Below are 27777 nucleotides of genomic sequence, written 5' to 3' on the forward strand. Positions count from 1 at the left end.
TCGGCAAGAGATTCTATGTTTGGATGGACTAGCAGTTAGCGAGTGGATGGAGAAGCGTATGGACACGTTTTTTCATACTGGAGACTGTGTGTTGGTAGGACATCATTGTGAAGTGAGACGCTAGGAAATTTATGATGATGTATGTTTGATTGGTAATGTTTGAGCAGTGGTATTTATCGACAACTATATAATTTATGGAACTGGATGTCACATGAATAAAGTAAAATTTTCAAAATATATAGTTTGCTCTTCAAGAAAATCTTCATTTTACTAACTATATGCCTCCTGGTAGTTAGAGTGTATAGAAGATGGAATCTTTTTATTTAGCTGGCCTTATTTGCTGATTGCTGTAATTGTTGTAGTTCGTGTTATGAAGATTTTCTGTGAGGTAAGTTTCTTATAAAATACAAAATGGGGTTTCCACTATCGGGATTCGGTTTCAAATGAGTGTAGATAATTAACAGAGGTGTAGGTAGTTAAACATTTCTTTAATTCAATATTTTTTGGAGTTTTATTGTTAGAATTTCTTGCAATTTGTATTAATTATTGGAAGTCATATATAGCTGTCAGATTGCGTTGGTCATGTATATTGTGGATAATAAATGAATAGTGGTCTCTGTCAGGAAAAGCTCTGTGGGACGGTACTTAACTGATAACAGTAATCACAGTCTTAGTTTCAACCTCTATATCCAGTTGTGTTTCTTGATGACAAATTTGCTAACAGTTGCTAACATCTCTGATGCACCAAACACAATCTCAAGTACATAGAGATGAAACTGCAATAGTGTATCTATGATTCTTCTGGACCACATAGCTCATGATCGTTATTTGATGTGTCCCAAATCAGTACCCTACCCATGATGACACAAGCCCAAACTCCTTGTCAGCAACATCAGCATCCTTATCAATGACATCATCATCAGAATTACTTGCTAGCTAGAACCTTCTCCATACCCCTTTCTCCTTTCCCCACTCACCCTTCTCCCTTAACAGGAATCTCAGCGTAGGGTAAAAATGGGAAACCATTTACTTGAATTGCATAAAAATGGCGCCAAATTCGGAGATAAGCAATATTTCTGTAAAAAAAATTATCTTATCTTCAACTGACCACATAATCAAAGATTTTTAATAAAATGGTATCATTTTCAAAGACAATGCAAAACAAATTAAAATATTCACACTGAATATTGCTAATTTTTATCTTTAGTCTTGTCAACAATCAATGTACCCAAACTGTAATTCTAATTACATAGCAAATGAAATAGAAATATATCGCATCTGACTTTATGATAAAACGGCTTGAAAATTCACAAAGTACCATTTTACTGAAATCTTCTGTTGGTATTAAGTATCCGAAATTGCACGACATTTTCACAATTGCGTTCTGACAATCAGTGTGCCTAACAATAGGCATGAATTTTAATGGTAATTAAATTCATTGGCCTACCTGTGCACACGGAACGCTCATCTGTTCTGCGACACATTACTATTAGGAATACCGATCTGACTGTCAATAACCAAATTTCATTTGTCGTCCTTGCAATGTGCAGTGCGAGACGCTATCTTACCAGTTTTCACAAAATGCTTCTGCTGCACACAACTTGCGATGTGCAATGTGACTATACAGATACACCGATAAAGGTAAAGACTGGAAAATGAGGAACTAAACTTAACGACGACAACGAGAACAATGATTCCAGGTACAACTATGTTTCGTTAACAAAAATACTCTCTTTCATAAAGCTGTCACAACTAGACAAGTTAGCAAAACTCTTTCTCAATAATTTTCCTCTGTCCAGTTACTTTCCTTGATGTTTATTTCATTTATAAAGCAAAGCCAAGTATTGCATTACAAAATTTCTACACCAAACTTCAATCATACAAAACGTTCTACACAATTGTAAATATAGAAAAAAAGGATTGACTTACATTTTGGCTTACATAATTATCCATTAATACAATCCCATTTACTCAGCATTTTTCATCAATAACGTATTATTGGTAAATCCTTTCTAAATACAGCTGCTTCCTCTGCATGGCAGGCAAGCTTCCGTTCTTTTCAAACGAAGTACATTGACAGACTGTCTAACACACAATCGCATCTACAGTCTTCAAAAGAAGTAACCTCCCTGACCAAGATCTGTGGTCTAAGGAGCAGATTTACAAAAAAATGGTGTTATATCAATACTATGAAGGTTTAGTATATCTGTAAAATTTGGAACATCATTGTCATTTATGACCTAGACTTCTAGAAAATCGCTATGGCAAATGAAACAGTCCCCTCTCACATTACATTTGTATAGCCAAAATTTTAAAAATTGTAAATAAAGAATAGAGCCTCTGTGCTTAAGGGCATATTTTGTCCTGGATTGGTACTACCTGTGAGAATAATTCTTATCGCCTTCCCTACAACCATCAAGCATGGACAAAGATTGCCTGTAAAGTTTTCTTTTATCTTAAAGTGCCTTGCTTGCAGTATGATTGTTGCGTTTCATTTTCTTTGCTGATTTAAAGACTAATTATTATTAGCAATTTGTCACAGTAGAGAAAACTTCTTTCTTATGAGGAAGCTTTTCTGCAACGAATTGTAGAAGCTAGTAATAGGCAGGAATTGTTGTTGAACTTTTATTAGTCGACGAATTATCAGAGTTGAGCGATTTTCAGTCGGATCCCACACAAGCTGAAGAGAATGAAAATTAAGAAACTGAGGATAATGAACAAAGAAACCACATAGGTACCGTTCCAAATAAATGTGTTACGAATTCTGGTCGAATGTATCTTGCAGAAGCTCCAGGGTATTGCAAAAGGGACATGGCCAACGTAGTCGGTGAACCTCAGGGAATAACTACTGTTCGGTAATTTACAAATATATGTGAATTATTGAAGAAAGTATTCACTTTAGTCATAGTAAGTAAAAGTGTTGACCACACAAATGAAGAAGCTGAAAGAGAAAATGGACCTCCTGCTAGCCATTCTAAAATATACTCTTTGATTAGAAATTAAATTCTAGTTGTTGTTTACCAGGACTGTAACATCTCATTAGTTATTTATTATAAATGTTACTGGGAAGAGCCAGACATAGAGAAACTATAAGAAAGACTAGAGCTTATCAGCCACTGAAAATCCATAGTTTGGATGATAAGGACAGCAGCACAGAGAGACGTGTAAGTGACAAATTTGTGTCACTGCGAGAAGCGTTTGAGGAACTGAACGGAATATTCTCAAAGGTCTTCAGAAGTAGACGTCACAGTACATTTGATGAAATGCTACGTCTTTTCAAAGGCTGTTGTCTGTTTAAAGTTTTCCTCAAAGACAATCCTGGGACATATTGTATTGTTGTTAGAAATCTCAGTAGGGCAGATGAACGATACATAATAAAAATAGAAGTGTCATCTGCCTGTGAACGAGGTCCTCTAGAGGCTGTACAGAGACTGATGGAGCCAATAAGGAATATGGGCTACAATATCACACTTCTGTGGAATTAGCGGACATTCTGTGTGAAGATTACAAATTTACCTTGGTAGGTACTCTCTAATGTAACAGAAAACACGTGTTGCGGGGACTTAAGGAGACCACAGACAAAAGTATTCTACCAAATTTGCATTCACAGATCCAGCTAGTAAGGAGCCTCCAGTCACAGTTGCCTCTTACATCAAAGAAGAATACCTGAAGAAAAATATGTTGATGTTGTCTACATAATATCGTGATGCAAGATTAGAAGTCAATACACCAAAAAAGGAAACACCTATTAACCTACACTGTAATTCCACTAACGGGAAGAGTGGATGCCGTAAAACAAATAGCAAGAGCACACTGTACAGGAAGAGGTACAAGGAAATGGTCACTGTCAAAATTCTATAGCATACTTCACATAGTTGCAGTAAACTCATATGCACTATTCACTATAAATGTACCTAAGTAGAATCAAAGGAAATCAAATGGCAGAAAACCGCATCTCCATCACTTAGGCCTCGAGTTTTTGAAACCGCATCGTCGTATATCGGAGAACGATCCACGGGCTTCAATGGACTCCTGCTTCTATCGGCTATAAACTGGAGATAACCACAATTATTCCAAATGAGAAACGTACCTTTGTGACGTAGGGATGTTGCAAAGGACAACCAAAGTGGTCCTGTTATGAATTGAAATGACATTCCAGACAATCACTTTTGATTGTTGGGTCGTATGGTGGATGACAGGTTGGGATCCCGTCGCCTTGTGAGGTGTCTTCAGACACGTCTTCGTCCTGGAATCCCATTGACTGGAGCAGAACTGTCTTAAGCGATGAGGCCCACTTCGAATAGAGCCCCAATAACCAGTGACGACTTTCCTGGAGGGGCCCTGGACAGCGGTTGGATACCAAGATGACTGTCGCTCGCTATACGGCCTAACAAACACGAGTAACGCTCTAGGGTGTCATTTTGTTTCATAGCAAGACCGCTTTGCCTGTCATCCACGAAACCTTTACAGCACAGCGGTACGACGACGATATATTACACCCTTATTGTTGCCCTACATGGGAAGCCATCCTGGACTTACATTTCAGCAAGATAATGCCAACCAGTACATGGCGAGAGTTTCTGGTGCTTGTCTTCGAGCTTGTCAAACCCTATCTTGGCCAGCAAGGTCGCCGGATCACACCCCAGTTGAGAATGTCTGGAGCATTATGGGGAGAGCCCTGCTACCAGTTCCGATTTTTGCCGATCTAGCGCGCCATCTGAACAGAATATAGAGCGATAGCCCTCAGGAGCACATTCAACACCTCTATCAGTCTCTCACAATCAGAATAACAGCTTGCATAAGGGCCAGAGGAGGACCAACGTGTTACTGTCTTGTTCAGTTTGTGAAACTCTTTCTCCTGAATAAATCATAATTTTTTTCTGAAATTGTAATTGTTTGTTTGTTTGTACATTTATGTCATGGTTCCTGATTTCCATCCCTTTCTGATAATTCCTTTGTGGTGCGTCTTTTCATTTGTCTTAGAGTGTATTTACCTGTGGACTATGTGAAAAAATTGAAACGGTGTACAAGGTCGATCGTGTCCATTTTAATTAAGAATTTACTTACATCCAGCTATATCATTGAGTTCACTAAAAATTGTTACGACTTGTATTCTGTTGCTTTACTGTCTGCTGTATCCAGCGTAATAATTAAGGTAAAAAGAGGTTGTGAGAGAACCGATCGAGAAGATGTACTGTAGCGAATGAAGATTTAGAGAGCTTTATATTTTTATCGCGTTGCGTGACTGATGTTAGTATCTAAGAATATGAGACTGAGCTACCTGATTAGATAAAGAAGTGCTAAAACCTCCTAAATAAATGTTGGATTCGACAGGTAATTTAAAAGAAGAAAACAACTTTATTTCTTTAATTTCAATGGAGTCTGATATTACCTCAGAGAAAACATTTTCCCCAGGATCCATACTGTTTACGAAACGTATCGATGCTTAAGCCTCGGAGTTTTTCATACATTTGCATCACTGTGGCAAATTTAATCCCGTATAAGCGGCGCATACGTATACAGAACATCACGGGTCATAGACAAGGACGGTTTACAGAAAGATCTTCATACACAAAGTGATGTTTGTATTAATTCTGGTTATGGAGAGCTAGAGATCGTACTCGATTTCACAGGAGAACTGAAAATGTAGGCCGAATTGTATTGTTAATATTGCATGCCGCTTGCAGGGGTACGTAACAAGGTGCGCTGTGCAGTGCCCGTCTTGGACGTCTATCTTATAGCAGAGGAGGTGGGCAACTGGTGACGAGTTTTGTTACTTGTGAGATGCATTATAGCACATAAGTTAAAGGGAAAAAATATTTTAACACAAAATTTTGGTTAGCCACATACAGAATTCAGAATTACTTGAGTAGGCGTATATGTTTCCAGTTTCAGGGGTTCATCAAGCACATCCCTGATTATGCGTGTAACTCGGAGCTTGTGTTACTCCAAGATCATGTTCCTTGCTTATGTGGGAAACCCAAAATACGAGTATGATGCTGCTTCGACAAGGTAGAACTAGTTGACTAATGGATAATAATAACATTTTCTGCCTGTAGGAACTTTCTGACTCAGCATTGTGGAGAAATATAAAAGCTGGGAACTATGTGCGACTAGCTTAGCGTTGTTGTTGGACACATCAGCGTTGTTGTCGTCATTGTATTCGCTATCGTCGTACATCACTTTCTTGTTTTTCCACAAAAAATGTACGTGCGACTTGCACTACATATTACTTAGAGAATCTATGTATTATTCATACATATTTTTTCTAAGACAAAATAGCATCGTCATTTTGTGTTTTCTTTTTATAGAGCCATGTACTATGTCTTCCCTGAATGCCAGGGTTTCCACACCACAGAAAATCGATCTGCGTAGAAGGACTTGGATTTCTGATGTTGGCTACTGCCCGAAGTTAGGTGATTACGTCTGTGCTTTTGGCGGTTGCAACTTACAACGGACAACTCCCTGCTATGTGTTGGATATAAGTTTTGCCAAATGTTTCATGGAAAATCGCCGCCAACAGATAATAGGCTTGGGTGGTGTATTGAATAGTATAAGAGCAGCTCTTCTGCCTGAATTACGTTTCTTCGTGAAGGGTTTGCAGAAAGTGAAGTGAACGACAGACTTGTACCCATAATATACTGTGCATAATACTGAAGACAATGTTTGCCCATCACTTTCTGCTGGCTGATAGGAAATGTCCATTGACAAATCTGAATAAGTGACTGAAAACTAAAATTTCACTACATTAATTGTATATATTGTTCATAACATATGCAGTTAGCGTTCAAAATGCAATTCAGTGCCCTTTACACTGAGTGAAGATGGGTACAACAGTCAAAAGGTGGCTTTCTGATGGAGGTATTTGAAATTTATACTCACTTTATAACAAGCTAATGTTTTTAGTAGATAATATTCTAAACATTGTGGAAGAAAATGATTAAATTCGTATGGCTCCACAGTGTGTGGCAGCAAGTCGAAGTACACTGTGATTTATTATTTGAAAATTTTGTATAATAAAATTTATATACACAGTACTTTTTGTTTGGTGTTTTCTATTCCCTCTCAATGATGATGAGGAAGAGCTGCAAATATTTTTTTCAGTCCAACGTGATATGGAGGGTCTCTATAATCTCTCGAAAGGAAGCAAAATAGACTCATTCGAAGACATACAGATTTACAGCAGTAACTTAAAAGTTACCTGATTTGGTATTAAGTGACCGAACAGAATGCAGCCAGCGTAACTATTACAGCATCTTTGATGAAGTCAGTAGCCTGCTTCTAGTAAAATTAGTAATATTATCTTCACACATTCAAGTTATAACTAAGGCCTTAAGCAAGGTACACTATGTAATCAAAAGCATCTGGGCACTCCCAAAATCATACGTTTTTCATATTAGGTCCATTGTGCTGCCACCTACCGCCAGTTACTCCGTATCGCCGACCTCAGTAGTCATTAGACATAGTGAGAGAGCAGAATGGGATGTTCTGTGGAATACACGGACTTCGAACGTGGTTACGTTATTGGGTGTCACTTGTGTCATACGTCTCTACCCGAGATTTCCACACTCCTAAACATCCCTAGGTCCATATGAAGGGACACGTACGGCACAAAAGCGTACAGGATGACCTAGTCTGTTGACTGACAGAGATCTCTGACATTAAAAGAGGGTCGTAATGTGTAATAGGCAGACATCTACCCAGACCATCACACAGGAATTCCAAACTGCATCACGATCCACTGCAAGTACTATGACAGTTAGGCAGGAGGTGAGAAAACTAGGATTTCATGGTTGGGCGTATGCTCACACATCACGCCGGTAAATGCTGAACGACGCCTCGCTTGGTGAAAGTAGCGTAAACATTGGACGATTGAACAATGGAAGAACATTGTGTGGTGTGACGAATCACGATAGGCAATGTAGCGATCCGATGGCAGGGTGTGGGTATGGTGAATGCCCGGTGCACGTCATCTGCCAGCGTGTGTAGTGCTAACAGTAAAATTCGGAGGCAGTGGTGTTACAGTGTGGTGGTGCTTTTCATGGAGGGGGCTTGCACCCCTTGTTGTTTTGCGTGGCACTGTCAAAGCACAGACCTACATTGCTGTTTTAAGCACCTTCTTGCTTTCCACTGTTGAAGACCAACTCGGGGATGGCGATTACATGTTCCAACACGGTGTAGCACCTGTTCATAATGCACGGCTTGTGGCGGAGTGGTTACACAACAATAACATCCCTGTAATGGCCTGGCCTGCTCAGGGTCCTGACCTGAATCCTATGGAACACCTCTGGGATGTTTTGGAACGACGACTTCGTACCAGGCCGCACCGACTAACATCGATACCTCTCCTCAGTGCAGCACTCCGTGAAGAATGAGCTGCCATTCCCCAAGTAACCTTCCAGCACCTGATTCAACGTATGCCTGCGAGAGTGGAAGCTGCCATTAAGGCTAAGTGTGGGCCAATACCATATTAAATTCCAGCATTACTAATGGAGGCCGTCGTGTAAGTCATTTTCAGCCAGGTGTCCCGATACTTTTGATCACATACTGTATCAGATACTTCTCATGTTACTGTGACCTAGACGTGCCAACTGTTTGCAGACTCAAGTAACTTGAGATATTTTTTCTGAATAAAAACAGACTTGGCTGCGAAATTATTTAATGTCAGTGACGCGTTTCATCTTTTGTGGCATTATCAGATCGTGTAAAATTAGCTAGTCTGGCAGTATTATTTGTGAGCACGCCAAAAGAACACATTGCTGCATGTGGTTCATACCAAGTTGGTTTTTGTAAGCGTGGCTCTTTTTTGTGCTACTATCGCGGTGTCAGCTGGTGTGTTCTAGGTAGACTTGTCCACTGTTTCTATGTTTCGATACAGCTTGGAACTGTTTTAGTGTTTCGAAACGGCTTATATTTCACTGTTTCGAAACAGTGGTGTTTCAATCCGCTCTGTCTCGGATGACGGGAGCAGATTCTATCTCGAGCCAGACACAGAAACTGTATCGTTGTTTCAAAATAACGATGTTCCAGTCCACTTATGATGGGAACGGACTAATTGCATCGAAACGGTGATGTTTCATTCCGCTCTGTCTTGGACGAGATTCGGGCACGGCACAGATTCTGAAACACGTTTAACACATTGCTTCATACAATACTTTCAAGAGTGTCGAAATCTTTTTGACACACAACAGCATGGAGCTTAAGATTTCCGAAAATAATTCTTCGTTTCTAATTGACTGCCCTATTAAGAAAGGGCGTAATATCTGCTTTATAAACACTAACAAACAATGAAATTCGCATTCATAATAATAAAAGTGTTAAAAAACATTCAGTTAAATTACACATCTCTTATAGCATACCGGTACGCTTCTCTTTTCATGTACAGTAATCATATTAAAAAATGCACGTAAACCTACAACCTTTTGAATAAAAAAAGGCGTAGAATGGCAGTTTGTAGACATAAAAAGAAATTGGGATGTACGTATACTTGCAAGCGAACTGATTGACGGATCATCGATGGTGTAATGGTGATCGGGAAGGGCTGGGAAGCATGACATTTATAGCGATGGTTTGAAGCACCTCGCGGGGCTAAAATTTTTTCTCTTGTATTTTGTTACTTATTTGAAATACGTGGCGTTATTTGTGAGTCTATAGTGAATGTGCCTATTCTCCTCAATGATTCCTTTTGTGTGCAGGGAAATTAGCAGGACGGGTATATTATCGTTGCTAACGGAATGTGGAATCCCGGTAGTGTATCAGTTGTTTCTGCAGTTTGCTTCCGCCTCCAGCTCCGTTCGTATTGGTTCTTCTGTCTTCAACTATGGTGTTACGAAGCTGGTGTGCGATTATTTTATGAAGATGAATCCTGAGAAAATTAAATGTAACTTGTGCTCGGCAGGGTTGTTGGTTAAAAGTAGTTAAACTTCTTGCATAAACAGACATTTGCGTCGTAAGCATCCAACAGTTAACTTAAGTGAAACTCGTTCGAAAGCAGTTGTTATAAATCTTGGAAGTGACGAAATCAGTTCAGTTTCCATAGAAACTGTTCCAGAATCCGCCATTTCAGTGCCTGTGCGTCAAGGTGAACAATTTGTGCAAGAGGTACCCTGCACTTTCACCGGTTCTGTTCTTGGTAGGAGTGGTAGAAAAACAAAGATTACTTACTGGATTCGCATCAAGACCAGTGCCTTCATCCAAACGAGCCAAAATAGACGAACAGACTCTAAAACTGGCTGTTAAAGAGTATCTTCCATGTAATGTTGTTGAGAGTGTAGAGTTTAGAAAAATGACTTACTTATTAAATGAAAACTATGTACCTCCCAGTAGAACAACACTCTCCAACAGTTTACTCTCTCAAGTGTTCGTCAACACACTAGTGCAAGTAAGATTTGCAGAGCAGACTGCATCCTTCATCTGCATTAAGACTGATGGATGGACATGAGTGAAAAATAATGCAGTGCCTGCTCACTTCAATGATGAAAACTGCAATCTGAAGTCATATTTGTTATCTAGTTTTAAATTCCATGACAAGCACACAGCAGAAAACATTTGCAGTGAATTACAAAATCTGACTTGAACTTGGGCTACCAGGAATAAAATTGTAGCTTGCGTTACAGATAATGCACCGAATACGGTGAAGGAAGTGATGATGTGCAAATGGTAGCATGTTCCTTGTTTTGCACATGCACTGAAATTAACTGTGCAAGCGAGCCTTGAACCAATTACAGACACAAGGACAAACGTGAAATCAATAGCGGAATTTTTCAAAACAAGTCCTCGAGCACTTGACAAATTACACAATACTCAGAAGCAAATGGGATTCCGTATTTTAACGCCGAAAGAAGATTGCCCTACGAGATGGAATTACACGTATGAAATGTTTGTCAGGCTTTTGAAAATCAAAGTGCTTTTTCAAAGGACTCTCGTCATCCTCATTGTGGATTCACAAACAAAACCGTCCAATGAACACTGGTCAGTTACTGAAAAATCTTGTGAAGTAGTTTCTGCTTTAGACCAATTCGCAGCAGAAACTAACAGCAGAAGAAATGGAACCGTCAAAAGTTGCCTTATTAAGCAAAGGTTAACAAAGTCATTGTTTGAGACTGAAAAACTCAGATTACAGCAGTGAAGCCATAACTACAGTAATCGCTAAACTTAAGGGTGGAATCTGTACCCGCCTCGTTCAAACGTTAGCAGATAAAGCAGTTGCTTGTGAAGCAACACTATCGGACCCTCGCTTCAGAGAGCATGGATTTCCAAAAAAAACTGGGCATCGATTAAAAGAAACAAAATATTCGATACTTAACAAGTGCTGTACAATATGACAGAAACCTACGCGGTGCTCTACAGACAATCCACCACCAGCAAAACCAGTTGTGATTAGCACATTCAACTCTAAGAGTGGAACATTTGGTCAGATTTTGACCAAGCTGTACGAGGTTTGATCAAAAGTGTAGACAATCCACGTGCTGCAAGTATAGCCGAGCTTGATAAATACATGTAGATGCCATTGATACACAGGTGACGATCCAATGCTGTGGTGGAAACAAAAATCATGTGTTGTTTCTTAAGCCGTTTGAAATAATGAACCGACGTCTTTGTGTTATGGCCATCTCTGTTCCATGTAAGCGCATGTTTTCAAAGGAGAGGGCAAACAATAACAGACAGACGATCCCGTCTTTCAAGCGAAAACTATCAAAAATGAGCACTTGCCCGCGAAAGGGAAAGGTCCCGAGTTCGAGTCTCGGTCGGGCACACAGTTTCAATCTGCCAGGAAGTTTAATCAAAAATGATATTTCTAAACTACAACTTAGTATAGGTGCAGTAGATCCACTCAGAAATGAAACGGTAAAATTTCAATTGATTTTGTTCTTCTCTGGACAATCTGCACTGAATTCGTATTTGACTGTATTCTGTTTAGCCTACTAAATCTTACATGTAGTTACTTTACAACAATATTTTTCTCGAATATGTTGAACACAGCAGACACTTACGTGTTTGCTCACAATTCAGTAAGTTCAATTTTTTTGGAGTATGTTATTTACTTGTGTGCTTGAGAATAATTATCTGGTTAATATATGTATATGTTTGTGCATTAGTTTTTGTAAATGAACTGTGTTTGGTTATTACACTATAGGCATCTTAATACTATTGTATCCTAAATAATTCTCAGGCAAATCAGGAATTGTACTATGATACTTTTGTTTTTGGCGTTCAGATACTATGACAAAAATTGAATTTCAACGGCAACTTAACTTCATCTCTGATTTCCTGGGGAAGTTTATAATAAAATGATAATATATCTGCTTGCAGTGAGTACTTGAGTGAATTCCATATACCTGTACCCCATACAAACTTCTTTAGCAAGAACTGTTAGTTGTGTAGAGTTAGATCTGCCATGATATAGATATGACAAAAACATTACAGTGTATGAATTGTTTTAAATTTTAGTTTCGATTTTATACTTCAAGGAACACACCGGTCTCTACATATCAGTTACTTGGAAATGTTTTAATATGTTTTCCTGTTCTCTCAAATGTACATATTATGAGCTGTATCCAGCTAACGTGTGAATTTTTGATGAAAAACTGCCGTACCTGACCATTGTGCTATATGCTCCAGTCTGTTATGGTAATTTTTTGATCTGTGTGCATCAGTCACTTTGCACCCTGCTCTGTGTGACAAACAATAGAAAATTTAGCTGTGAGTAAGAAAAGTATGAGTGGCACACTCATAAATGTTAATTCAGTGCCTCGCTTTACAGATAGGTATCTCAATAAATTATATCTCATGATAGGCCTTTTCAAGAGTACATAAAGATTATCACTCATAAAACCTATCAAAATTAGGCACTACAATATGGGGAAACGAGTTTGGCAAAATCTGTTATGTCAAACATACAAAGTCTGTTCTCAGCCAATTGGAAGGAATGAAAGTCACATGACACGAAATCAGCGTAACTGCTGCAGGTAATACGAAACTGCCAAGGCGCCTAAGTGAAAGTTTCATAGTTTCGGCGATATGACTGACGTTCTCGCACCTCATTTGTGTTTTTATAACAATATTTATACAGTAGACACTCAAGATGATATAATGAGAAGGCCTGTACGATTACGAAAAGTAAACTGTTTAACTGTTTCAAAACATTACATTGTACTTTTTAGTTTGTTTCGAAACAGTTATATGTTTCAGTTTCCCCATCTCTAGTTCAAGGTCCACCTTGCATGTGATGTGTTTTTATGACTAATGGCTTACGTATTCAATTACTATTTCGTCCATTTTCCATTTTCTGTGATTTTATGATGAATGTATTTCATATCCAGCTACATTTACACAGTCTAATGATGCTCCTTAAGGGTGAAATGCTTCATTTACATTGACTAATTGCGTGTCCAAGACTGTTATTATTTAGAAAAAATTCGAAATTGGTTCTGTAGTACCTTGTCACAGTGTAATGGAATAATTTTTACATCTTGACATATGTTTACAAACTGTATGCCAGTCTTTCTCCAGATATTAACATAGACATGTTATCTAACGTGGTACTGGGTAAATGTACTTGCGATGAACAAGCTGTAACATTTGATGTGCGCTCAACAGTAAAAAGAAAGCAGGTTGCTGTAGATAAAACGGCAAAAAAATTGGACAGTTCTGAAATACCGGCATAAAAACCGGGGCAGAGTGAGACAGCAAAGAGATTAAGCGGGTCATTGATTCAGTAAACGGGAGATACCTGATGTTCACTCTGCATTCACTTATATCACATGTGCTAAGGATTGCTTACTTGACGAGATAGATTATGGAGCTCACTGAATGTCCGAATCGCAGTGACAGCACCTGGATGCCAATGAATATGCGGCACAGAGGGTATAAAACGCCAAAAGATGTGCTCATAAGGCCTCACTATCTACTATTCAGGATAACGAGCAATGTAAGACCAATTATACAAACATGGTTTTTATTTTCTAAACCCAGTCTTTTGCAACATGAAATTATAGTTTCGCACGTTTTAGAACGATAAAGCCACAAAATTACCTTGTACGAGCACATGGAGCCGTATGTTAAAAGAGGGTAGTCTCGTGCTTGTTCCTCGTGACGCAATGGATATCAGAGTGGTATGGTAACCTAAAGGTCCAGAGTTCAAAGCCAAAGCTTTCCATTTGTTTTTTATGGTTTGTGCGAATGCACTAGAAAGAAAAAGACACCGATATTTCGGAAAATGATTACCCGATTATGAAAGGGAGAGACAGAAATAAAATAGCTGCCCTTACTGTATATCGAATTCGCTGTATTCTTATGGTTTTCTTGAATTAGCTGAAGTCGAGGAAGATGTGGTGTCTTATGGCAGAGAAGATACGCAACCACCAAAGTAACATTTGGAGGGCTATTCCTAAAAGACAGAACGCAACATAATACCATTTGCAGTTCAGTGTAAGGACTGTTATCAATTGATACAGCTACATCTAATACTTACCATCCCTACCTGTTTAAAGCAGTGGTCACAGTTTCCGAGTAAATTAGCGACAGAATACTTCGATCAAGTGCAAACGAGTAATGATGTAACGAGTACTTGTGGCACTTACATACAGCCATTAAAGTTCTCATGAATGGGCAGTATTATCAAATTGATAACACAATGTTCCTGGATCACCTAATTGACAGAAAGTATTGACTGTAATTTATTAAGTCTGCTCCGGACTACTAGAATGTATGCCCTCAATTAAGAGCTTTCAGATACGTCTCAACTCAGGCGTTTGCATCTATAGTAGTAACGTAAGTCAGTTTCACAAGAAACTGTACGCCATAATTTTAAATGTAACGTTCACAGCGACATCTCTGCTAGTGGTCTCGAATCTGTAATCAATGCACTTTTGCACAGTGTACTGATAAATAGTGTGAGAGTTGAATGTTTTGTTTTGTCGGTTGCCTTTTAAAATGAATGCAAAATATCTGAGGCGTCACGAGGCAGTGTTATTTGTGAATCATCAAAACGAACCCACCCTTTCATATGGAGCAGCTGCTGAAATTTTTAGAAAGTAAAAAACATTCGTTGCTAAATGGGTCAAACGATGTTTAGAGGTTGGAAACATAGATGATTTACCGGAGAGAGGGATAACGTTGCTATTGGCACTTATTTATAGCCAATTTTAACCCTGAAAAAAGTGCATTATTTATCAAAAATGGCTTCTGAGGTCCGTTAAGAAGTTGTATATCCGAACAAGGCAAACCAGGAGCTTCAAGAGGATAATGATCCGAAACATAGCAGACGTCTCTGTACTTCGTAGAAACAAAACAATGGGCTGTCCACAATGGCTTGGCCTGCAATGTCTCCGGATGCAAATCCGATCGGAACGTTTGGTGGTATATTAAGGTGAAGCTTAAAGGAAAGCCAATATATACTTTGAAACAGCTGTCACATAAAATCAGGACTATATGGTGAGCGTTACAGAGAGAATATGCAGAAAATCTCTTGAAAAGAATGCTAAAAAGATGCTAGCTATAACCAATAATGGGGGCGATTGCATTGACTATTAGGTAATTGTGCAAGTAATAATTACAAGTATTTCCATTTACACATATATTTATAATAGTGTATTTTATTTCATACAGATAACGGCGTACACTTTCTTGTGGAACTGACTGTAAGTGCAATTAATGGGTTATACGTTCGGTACAATAATAAAGCAAACACAGTGGTAAAAAATGAAAACAGAAAAACTCGTGATTCGCTGTATCCTCCAGTCACTGGGGTAGTGAATCAAACGCTGCAATACAGTGTTAGATTGTCTACCAACAAATCTCATCCTTCACAAGGGCCGACTACTGTTTCACTTTCCATTACTGCCGCGGGGGGTAGCCGAGAGGTCTCAGGCACCTTGTCACGGTCCGCGCGGCTCCACCCCGTCGGAGGTTAGAGACCTGCCTCGGGCATGTGTGTGTGTGTGTGTGTGTGTGTTTTGTTCTTAGCGTAAGTTAGTATAAGTTAGATTAAGTAGTGTGTAAGATTAGGGACCGATGACCTAAGCAGTTTGGTCCCATAAGACATTACCAGAATTTTAAATTAATTCCATTACCATGCTTGTGTACGATTCAGCACAATGTCGACGCTGTGAAATGCAATTCAACAAACTTTTCTATGGGGAGAAGGTTTGCGATTTCTTCAACGGGTTTACAATATTATTCATATTTTCGTTATACACGGTTCTGGTACACAGCATTTCATGTGGATGTCCTTGACTTTACTTAAAAACAATTTAAAGCATGCTAACTGCCCCAAAAATGAGCATCGAGAGGGGGAGACGAGGAAAACGATGGGGACGTTAGCGGCAAGCTTTTGCTGAACCATCATGGCCTAGGTTCAAATATAACCGTTGACCTCTCCTTAACTGTAACCTGCTTGTGGTGATGACTGCGGATGGATGACTGTAACTCAGGTGTTGTCAAAGGTTTGTATGATTTACCTTAGACAATGCATAATGATCCAATGTTCGTTTACCTCTCATGTCATGATGGTGATGTCGAAGCCGTTTAAAGAAATTTTCTTCGACCACACGGCCTGTCCTCCAATGTAAGCCTAGTTGTAGCTGAAAGGGATTTAGGAAACGTCTGCAATATGCAGATGAATTGACTTACAAACCACGCGCGTCACATATCTGGCACATTCGTGAGTTTTTGGGTATCGCGCCTTCACATGATAACTATTAAGCGGCAGTAGCGTATATTGTTAAAGATACATAAATTCATCTCAGCCATGGGAATGGAAACTACCTGTGTGTTGAGAAGTGCGGATTAAACAGCAACCCGTGTCATGGGTGGAACCCCAGAATGTCAAAAGTCTATCCCTAGACTCCATCTCTAGTCTCAATAAATTCATGGTATTCAGAACAAATCAACGCTCTGACATACATTATGTACATGTCTGCTGTAGATATTTGCAAAAAACCTGAACCCTTTACCTTTTGTTTAAGAGTCCAGTATTGGACACATGTGTGTTACAAGATATATATACGTCTCTCTCGGACACATGTTTGCTAAAGCCACTAACTACTGGCATTTAGCATTTTACAGTACAGGTATCAATTATTTGTTGAAATTCAGGCAAGTTTCTTAAGAACTATGTCTAAATTTTTATTCAGAGACCAACACAAGGACACAGAGACGAAGATAAAATCAAAACAAAACCGTCCATGTAATGAATGGGATTCGGACCCAATGCTCCTGAGAAAGCGTCACTGTCTTGGCCTACACGACTCCTACGTGCTGGGGCCACACATAAAAAAGGATTTGCATCACTCTGAATCCCAGAACTCCTGAAGGTAGACGTTGACTGTGGATATTGCATCACAGACACAGTCCCTTTGACTGTTCAGAGATGTCACTAAACCCGCCCAAAGATGTAAATAACCATGCATGAACATCGTCTATTAGACGGAGGGGGTCCGACAGGTGATAAGTTCCTGTCATTCCTCCAGGAAAGAGGTACACGGCTCGTGTTGTCTGTAGTTCAACCATGCCTAGACAGTCAATACCGCGGTTCGATAGCGTCCGTATTGCTAGTTTGGGCTCTCAACGACGGAAGTGTCCAGGCGCCTCGGAGTGAACCAAAGCGATGGTGTTCGGACATGGCGGAAATACAGAGAGACAGGAACTGTCGATGACACGCCTCGCTCAGGCCACCCAAGGGCTACTACTGCAGTGGATGACCGTTACCTACGGAGTATGGGTCGGAGGAACCCTGAGAGCAACGCCACTGTGTTGAATAATGCTTTTGGTGCAGCCACAGGAAGTCCTTATACAACTCAGACTGTGAGCAATATGCTGCCTGATTCGCTACTTTACTCCAGACGTCCATCTTTGCAGCCACGACACCCTGCTGCGCGGTACAGATGGGCCCAGTAACATGACGAATGGACCACTCAGGATTGGCATCACGGTCTCTTCACCGATGAGTGTCGCATAGGGCTTCAACCAGACAATCCTGTTTGGAGGCAACCCGGTCAGGCTTAACGCCTTAGACACACTGTCCAGAGACTGCAGCAAGGTGGAGGTTCACTGATGTTTTGAGGTGCCATTATGTGGGACCGACGTACGCCGCTGGTGGCCGTGGAAGGCGCCGTAACGGCTTCACGATACGTGATTGCCATCCTCCGACCAACGGTGCAACCATATCGGCAGCATATTGACGAGGTGTCCGTCTCGATGGACGACGATTACTGCCCCCATCGTCACATCTTGTGAATGAAGTACTTCGAGATAACGACGTCGCACGACTAGAGTGGCCAGCATTTGCTCCAGACGTGAACCCTACCGATATGCCTGGGATGGACTGAAAATTGATTCAAATGGCTCTGAGCACTATGGGACTTCTGAGGTCATCAGTCCCCTAGAACTTAGAACTACTTAAACCTAACTACCCTAAAGATATCACACACATCCATGCCAGACTGAAGCGCGTATAGCCGCCCGTCCACAGCGGCCGGCTGGATTGACTGAAAAGGACTGTTTGTGGTCGACGTGAGCCACCAACCACTCTGAGGGATCTACACCGAATCGCCGTTGAGGAGTAGGACAATCTGGACTAACAGTGCCTTGACGAACTTGTGGACAGTATGCCACGACGAATACAGGAATGCATCAATACAAGAGGGCGTGATACTGGTTATTAGAGGTACCGTTGTGTACAGCAGTCTGGACCACCATCTGTGAAGGTCTCTTTGTTTGGTGGTACAACATGCAATGTGTGGTTTTCATGAGCAATGAAAACGACGGAAATAATGTTTATGTTGATCTCTGTTCCAATTTTCCATACAGGTTCCGGAACTCTCCGAATCGAGGCGATGCAACACTTTTTTTGGTGTATGTATTTACAGGCAGACTTAAAGCAGCTGTCACTGTTTCCGCTCCTTTTGATGGAAACATGTTTACTTCTTTTCCAAGCGTCAGCATAAGAGCGGAAAGCGGAAATAACATCGCTGCAGTCAATTGCAGTAGCTAGCTTGGACCATTCGGTTTGAGACAGAGTGGTCGCTGTTACTGAAGAAGGCATGTTTCCTAGTACAGATGCTGGCGGGAGGTATGGCGTGCCACCCACCACCGCAAAGATATGGTGGATGAATTATGTTGAAAGAGACACTACCCGCAGAATTCCCAGCTGTGTCACGAAGAGACTGAGCAAACGGCAGGAGCACACAGAGCTTGCGCGTAAGAGCTGACTGCTTCCCTTCCTAAACACGAAGTCGTTGCTGCGAGAGACTTCACCGGTTTCAGTGACAGTTCGCTGAAGGTTGAGGGAAGCTGTACTGCATGACATTGTAAATTATCAACTCAACGAGGAAAATATGTTGTACTGGCTGGCATTCGGAAATCTCTATCTGAATGCGGCTTGGGAGAACGTAATTTTCATAGATGAGAAGGTGCCAGTTAGTCCTAAAATCTCACGTGCAATCAGAACGGGAAATTAACTGACAAACATAGAGTAATGTGAACCCTCCTGTGGTAATAGACTTCCGTGCATACATTTTCTAATCCATTCTTCTCTGGTCTAGTGCATTTAGTATTACATCTGATAACAAACATTTAACTTTTTTCGATAATGCCAAATTTCGAACCATTTCGGATTTGTTTCCATTTGTGAATTTACAATGTTACATGGTTCGCTTCCTTTTAATGCTGTCCATCAGATCAACACTTTGGGTAACTTACCACTCATTCGCTTACGGATTACACGTCCTGCATTTTCAAGACTGGATCAGTTCGATCAGAGGAACGAATTTTCAATCAAACTTGGAAGCTGTTTCAAAACTTGTATGGAGAGTTCAATGAAGAAAGCTTGAGCGTCAGTTTTAAGCATATTTTCCAAAACCCATTGATGATCAAAACTGAAAACCCTCTGACAAAATTACAAAATATATCCATCCTCATTTTTATTCTTTATTTATTGTTCAATGTACAACTTAACTCTCTCAAACATCATAGTGGCCAACTTAATATAAGTCATAATCTTTTGCTCTATCTACGACTGAATCTTCTTGCCTCGACTGTGGCTTGACGACGTCTGTTGAGCCTTCCCAGCTCGGCCTACGTGTAAAAGGCCTCCTCCTAGAATTTCCCCAAGTAAATCTCCCACACCGCCAACGGTGTCTCCTAGGCCGACATCTATCGCTGCCGATCTCTGCGTCGTGGTCGTTGTTGTACTGGCGGTCGTGCTCGAGCTGTCCTGAGCGTCCACTGTGTCCGTCAGCAGCAGTACACCAATCAGCACCAGCACCGACAGCGTCAGAGTCTACAAAGAGAGAATTGTGAGAATGAACGAGCTGCATATCCTACATTGTCACACGGTGTGGGCAGAAGAAGTATGAACATCAGTGATTGTGGAGAATTTTCAACATTTGAACTCATGCCATGTTATCTGGCCCTTTTACAAACAGTAATGCAAGGGTTGAGAGAAGGGATCTAAGGATAAAGAATATCCACGAGGAAATACGAAAAGACATTGATAATTTAAATTACCAGTTATAATTGACATAAATAAAGAACAGGAATATATTGACACCATGAATACAGAAAGTGAGTTTGATATGAAACTGAAGACATATTTTAGACGAGCTAATAAGGGATAAAGAATTTATAACGATGGAAACTAAATAAACAATGGAACTGATATAAACTGTTCCGTCTCTATGGTAGGTAATAACAACAATCGCATGACTTGACAGTAATAGGATAATACTAAACCTGTTTGTGTTGTTGATGTGACATATAGTCATACGTCTCGTCACCGAGAGTCAGTAACTATGAAGTGAAAGATAAAAACACTTATACAACAGCAGAGGAGACAACATAGGATCCATGCCAAGAGTTGCACTCGGTAGAGAAGGTTCCACGCTCGATTTATTGAGACTCAGACCTACCTACTCATAAGATAACAAGGATAATGCCGGTACGACCTTGTACGTTATGATAGTCTTTTGATGAACTATTATATTTATGGGTCAAAAAAGTATCTATGAGAGTAGTAGATGCGACTGAGCCGTACAAATGTAACGATACAAGTAAAGATCGATAAATGAAACTATTTTACCTGTGCAGACAGCTTTTGTCCAGTCATTGCTGTGTTTATTGTAGGTATGACTTCCAAAGCTTGAAAGTGCTGTATATATAGAAGACTTTATCTCTGTGTGTTTAATTAGTGAACACTCCGGCTGTAGAGACAGCAGGAGGGTAGGTCGATAATGATTCGAAAAAAAAAAAAAGCAAATCATCGTTAAACTCTGCTAATTGTGACAGGTATCTGTGAATGCGTCAGTAAATATCTATAAGGGGAACCAACTTTCTGTACCACATTTTACCTAACATTAGTGCAAACTCTTCGTTAAAAACCTCTTTTTGAAGCTTAAATTTATTTTGTTGTTTTCATTCAATATCTTTTTAGATGAAAGTTAATTATTCTTCGGAAGGAAGACTGTACCGCAGGTGATAGTTGCACATTTCATATTGCAATACTTGTTTCTTTCTTGCCCCCTGTCTGCCGCTGACGTCATGCACCAGCGCTTCCTTGTTCGTTACTGCCGTACTTGTTATTAGTGGCGTCTCACTCCCGCATAATTTGGGATTGCACTGTCGAATGGTCACATAAATTTCTGTTAACTTAAACCAAAAACTTTATTCTAACAAGAATGAACCTGTCGTTTTTAGAATATGTTGGCTGTCACATGAAAGGGATTGGTGTAGGAGACCCATTGACTTAGCCTACATTATGTATCAAAATATGTCTCAATATCAGGTGATACGAAAAACTGAATAAGCGAAGTTTGACAGACAACCCCAGTTATAGTTCGGAGTACTCGAAGAATACAAAGTTGGGTACAACAGCACGTGGAAGACTTCAGAAAGACGTTTGGACTTCTACCGCAATAAACTGAGACAGAATAGGACCATACTTTTCAATAACTTGCTGTTAATGTGAAAACTGTCCATGTACATAGTTCCCTGTTAGCTACAAGCGTGAGCCAAAGTTTCTCTCTCACTGCAACATTTAAAACACATGAAATGTCACAAAAGCATTCTGCTTGCTTCCTTGATGTTATTCAAACCGTCAGCGGCAGTTCCACTACGCTGTTTACAGTAGCCTACAGACATCCATGTTCTCTTATTCGTTATTTGACATACTCCTGGATTACCTGTATTTAATATCGTGTACGTAACTATGTACTCACCTGACCAGAACTTCTCTTCTTCCTGCCACCACACTTCCCTAATCCCTCCTGTATCTAATTTCAAACTCTCCATTTTCCTTTTAAATTTTCTTTCGTGCCTACCTGATAAATGGATTAACATACTATCATTCGAGCAGCAGATGAAACAATCTTCCTCATCAGTGCCGGCCCAGTCAACTGGATGGGAAACTATTTTATCTCTGGAGTATTTAACCAAAGAGTATGCCATCATTTAAGTCACACAGTGGAGCTCCATGCCGTCGCGAATAATGACGGCTACAATTTCTCCTTGGCTCCAGCTCTTCATAGTACCAATATCAAAAGACCATCCAAATTGATATCCCTGAAACTACTGAAAAGGCCACTACCCATCTTTAAAAAGCAGAGGTTTTCCTGGCTTCTCGGTTGTGGTTGCTCTCAGGTATTTTGTCCACACTATCACTTCTTGGCCCTTTATTGCTTTTTAATTGTTTTATTCGTTGTTTCATTTTCAATAACCAGGGTTTCTCACCAACGGGTGACCTAATAAATAATCACTCTTTTCTTCATGAGAGCTCTCTACAACTTGAGAAATCAGATATTTTTTAAAAACATTCTTTCAATTTGTCAAAACTTTATCTGATATCTCTTGTTAGTGTGTCAAAGGAGTAAGTTATGAATTATTGTTCACATTTCTAATTTCGTTTAGTATCTATAAATATGAGAGTCCCCTGAGTCCCACATCTTGCTGCATGAAATAAAGGTTGAATAAAACAAACCGTTTGTCTATACAAACAGTGAATTTGACATTTGGCTGATGAAATATAAATAGGTGCCAGTGGCTCTTACCATAATTCGATCTACTGCAAAAATGTCGTCCAGTGGATTTTTATGCCCAATTGCAGATTCATGTTGAGTTCCTACGAGAGAGATCAGCAGCATCTTAATCTTCCCTGAGCTTACTAGGAAACAAGCATTTATCTCACTTGGGTGGTTTAATTCATACTAACAAATAAATATCCCGTTTTGGCGTCATTTTTTTCCGTTACAGTTACTTTCTCAGGTTTTACAGTTATGAATCAAATAATACACCGTGCCCTCATGTGCATTGTTACTGGCTTTTGTAGAACCATCGTAACAGAAAAATGTTCTGAAAAACCGATAGGGACTTGTAGATAAGAAAGATGGACTTTCTCCTGCATTATCCGTAATTGATATGGTTTTTATAATTATGTTGTCACTTTACCAGATCTTCTGTTCTTCTTCTACCATATTTCACCAATTCTTGCTGTATCTAATTTCAATCTATCTGTTTCCTCTTTAAATTATCTAACTCACCTACCTGATAAACGGATTAACGTTCTATGTGTCAAACAGTAGAAGTCCAGTTTTGGTTCTTTCTGATGAAACTGTCTTCCTTATCAGTCCCAGACCTAAGAACTGGATGGGGAACTATTTTACTTCCAGAGTATTTAATCCAAGAGTATGCCATCAAAAATAAGTCACACAGCGGAGCTCCATGCCCTTGCCCAAAGTCACGACTACAGTTTCTCCTTACTCCCAGCTGATCATAGTACCAACACAGAAACTGTTAGGCCTGAAACTACTGAAAAGACTACTGCCTCCTATCAAGAACTAGAGGTTTTCGTAGCTCCTCCGTTGTGGTTGCTCTCAAATATCCTTGTGTGAACCATCTCTTCTTGGACCTTTATTGCTTATTAATTTTTTTATTCCCTTTATCATTTTTAATAATCTGAGTCCTTCAGCCAATGGGTAACCTAATAAGTAATCACTATTTTCTTCATGAGAAATATTTACTACTTGAGCAGATAGGAATTCGTTAAAATATTCTTTCCATCTGTCAACAATATGATGTATATCTGTTATTAGTGTGCCATACGAATAAATTATGAATTATTTTAACTTTTTTTATGTCGTTTAGTATCTATAAATATGAGATGCCTAAATGTCCAAAATCTTGCAATATTAAGTAAAGGTTGAATAAAATAAATCATTTGTCCATACAAACAGGGAATCTGCCATTTGGCTGTTGAGGTGCAAAAAGCTACCAGTGCCTCCTACCATAATTCGATTTACTGCAGCAATGTCGTCCACTCCATTTTCATGTCCAATTGCAGATTCATATTGAGATCCTACAAGGGAGCTCAGCAGCATCTTCACCTCTCGTGAGCCTACTAGGAAACAAGCATTAACATCACTTGGATGGTTCAATTCAGAGTGAAAAATAAATATATTCCCATTTCGACATAAGTTTTGTTCCCTTTATAGCTACACTCTGGGATTTTACTGCTGTAAATCAAATAATACAACCTCTCGTCATGCGTATAATTACTTGCTTTCAAAGAGTCATCGTAACAGCAAAATATTCTGAAAAAATGATAGGGACTTGTAGATAAGAAAGATATTGGGGGGGGGGGATACCGGTGGACAGTAATAACTTTTCTCAGCTTTTCATTATCTTTAGGAAGCAGCAATATTTTATTCATAATATCTATTGTGTCACAACTTTGCTAATGCGTAAGACGTCATTGGAAATAATTAGGAAAACTGAGAAATTTACTGTGTTTGCTAATGAGCGGTACAAGGAAGAAGGAAGGAAGTTGTTTAACACCCGTCGTGTGAGATACCAGAAAAATCTGGTAAACGCTCTAGAGCAGATAATTATGTCGTGCCCACCAGTTGTAAACACTAATCATAATTTACCCTGTGTTCTATTGTCCATTCGAATACGTTTACTGGCTGACTGTCATATGTCTGAAGTATTCGTTACACTTAATGCATTGCAACTTATTACTACGCAAGAAAAATCAAAAGCGTTGAAGTATCTCGATCGTATCTCATAAAGAAACAAAAACATATTTCTATATATTACGTTACAATTCAACCAAAACATTACATAATTGTATTTCCAATTTCAAAACGCTAAACGTTTTCTAATTGGCGACTGTGTTCCATTCAAGGGGTTGACAACAATTAATGTTTGTGTTTGAATGAAACACACTTGGCAATGTAACTAAGTGAGTTACCATTTATAGTTCAGCATGTAGAGCATTTTATTGTTACCCTCAATTTCGAAATTGACAAAGTACTACTTCGGAATATATTATTTTCCTGTATATCGTGTCTGAAGTTGTTTTCGATTTTTGGTATTTTCCAGCGGTGCACGCAAATAGAGCTATTGATATTTTAGTTGAAATTTATCATTGTAATTACATTTGGTGGTATGATTCACTATGTTGTCAGCATTACCACACTCCTTATGTATATAATGTAATAGTATGATCTAATTCGACTCCATTAACAAGTCATAAGGTTTACGGAGAAGTTCTAGATAACGTATTTCTTAACACATACTTAGCTTCACCATTTAACAGTTCTTACATTTATTCATTCTTTATTCTTCATTACCATGAAGATGTAAATCTGCTACAACTCTGTGTTTTACCATTTTTCGTTAAAGCAGAGTTCGAGTACTATCTCCACGCTGGAGACGTTGTACATCGTATACACTTTTACTGCAGCACATTTCTAAATAAAGAGTTCCTCTATTATTACGACTCTGAAAGGAATCCTAGTATACGTGGCCATGTCTGTACAATTTGTAGCATCAAAATAGCTCAATTTCAGTTCAAGGGATTTGAGGTGGCAGTTAATGATAATTTGGATGAGGCATGTGCCATGTGAAACACATACGGTAGACAGGATGAATTACAAAAGAAATATAATACAAGACCAAAATTAAACGGAACGTGGTAAGAAAATACGTGAGTTAACAGATCACATAGAAAAAAATGAACACCCCCCCCCCCCCCAAACCCACACAAAGAGAGAGAGAGACAGATGGAGAGAAACAGGCACAGGTGTATAAAATACACCCTCAAACACGCTTAACCACATAATCAAGAGGCTGATTCCATATACACGGAGAACTATTTCTGCAGGGGACTTGGAGAGACCATGCCACGCTGGGAAGAAGGATGTCCGACACAATTTTGCAAGATATCCCATGACAGTTTCAAGTAAATCTGTCAAGTGCTGTTCACATTTTTTGCTAACAACCTTTCCATGGTCTGTCCAAATGTTTATTAGTGTATCGTTTAAAAGTCTTAATGAAATCGTTCAAGATCTTTTCCAGGTTCTAGGTACCACCGCTGAACAACGACTCGTCTTTATACAGCAGTATAGAAGATTACTTAGTCTTAGAGCCGATACGCTGAAGTCCAGTCAACGGAAAGACTTCACGCTTCTTCTTCGTCTTCTTCTCTGCTACTCAATAGGGGACTACCAGGGTGCAGCATCTTGCAGACTATATGATGCCTGATCAGGGGTCACTGGACCACAGCTGACTGCAGATTACCTGCTGATTGGTGGAAGGCTACAATAGCAAAGCTGCTTGCAGATTATGTGCTGCTTGATGAGGGGTACTAGGCCACTGCACCTTGCAGATTATCTGATGCTCTATCTGGGGGCAGTAGCCCGCAAACTGCTACAGATTGTCTCCTGACCGATCGAGTACTATGTGTATGCCGCTACTTGCAATTGTATAATATTGTACAAACCTGGGTTACGGATTTGATTGCATTGACACATAAGACAAGAAATGCAACATGTACAACAAATGCGTGAATGCTGGATTATAGAAGTAGAAACGTTTGAATAAAGAAAAGATGATTTACATTTTTTTGACATGTGCCATCAACACAACTTCGATTGGAAGCCCTACGTGTATGATTGCACTTCCCAACCGAATAGTTCAAAATACTTTCACTCAGTTCGGAATCCCTCTGTTAAATCGAAAAAGTGGTGAGAGTGAAACAGCCAGCACAGGTGCATTCCCAAAGTTTCTTAGCACTTGTAAAATGCCCACTCATCAAGATCCCACCAGTTTCTATGAATGTTCTGACAGGCAAAAATTGCTACCGGCCCTCTTCCTGGCAAGATATGCAACTCCTTAATCTTACTCGTTCCCAGCTATCTTGGCGTTGCTTGCTCAACTTCGTACTGTATGCATTGTATTAAAAGACACTAATTCTAATTTCACAGTGCTACAGCTTGATGGGTCTGTGTCACGCCTGGCAAAAGGATGTCTGACAGATTAGTAGAAGGTATCCCATGACGGTTGTTGTTGTGGTCTTCAGTCCTGAGACCGGTTTGATGCAGCTCTCCATGCTACTCTATCCTGTGCAAGCTTCATCTCCCAGTACCTACTGCAAGCTACATACTTCTGAATCTACTTAGTGTATTCATCTGTTGGTCTCCCTCTACGATTTTTACCCTCCACGCTGCCCTCCAGTACTAAATTGGTGGTCCCTTGATGCCTCAGAACATGTCCTACCAACCGATCCCTTTTTCTAGTCAAGTTGTGCCACAAACTCCTCTTCTCCCCAATTCTAATCAATACCTCCTCATTAGTTATGTAATCTACCCATCTAATCTTCAGCATTCTTCTGTAGCACCACATTTCGAAAGCTTCTATTCTCTTCTAGTCTAAACTATTTATCGTCCATGTTTCACTTCCATACATGGCTACACTCCATACAAATACTTTCAGGAACGACTTCCT

Source organism: Schistocerca nitens, chromosome 7 (assembly GCF_023898315.1).
Source record: "Schistocerca nitens isolate TAMUIC-IGC-003100 chromosome 7, iqSchNite1.1, whole genome shotgun sequence".
Classification (NCBI taxonomy): domain Eukaryota; kingdom Metazoa; phylum Arthropoda; class Insecta; order Orthoptera; family Acrididae; genus Schistocerca; species Schistocerca nitens.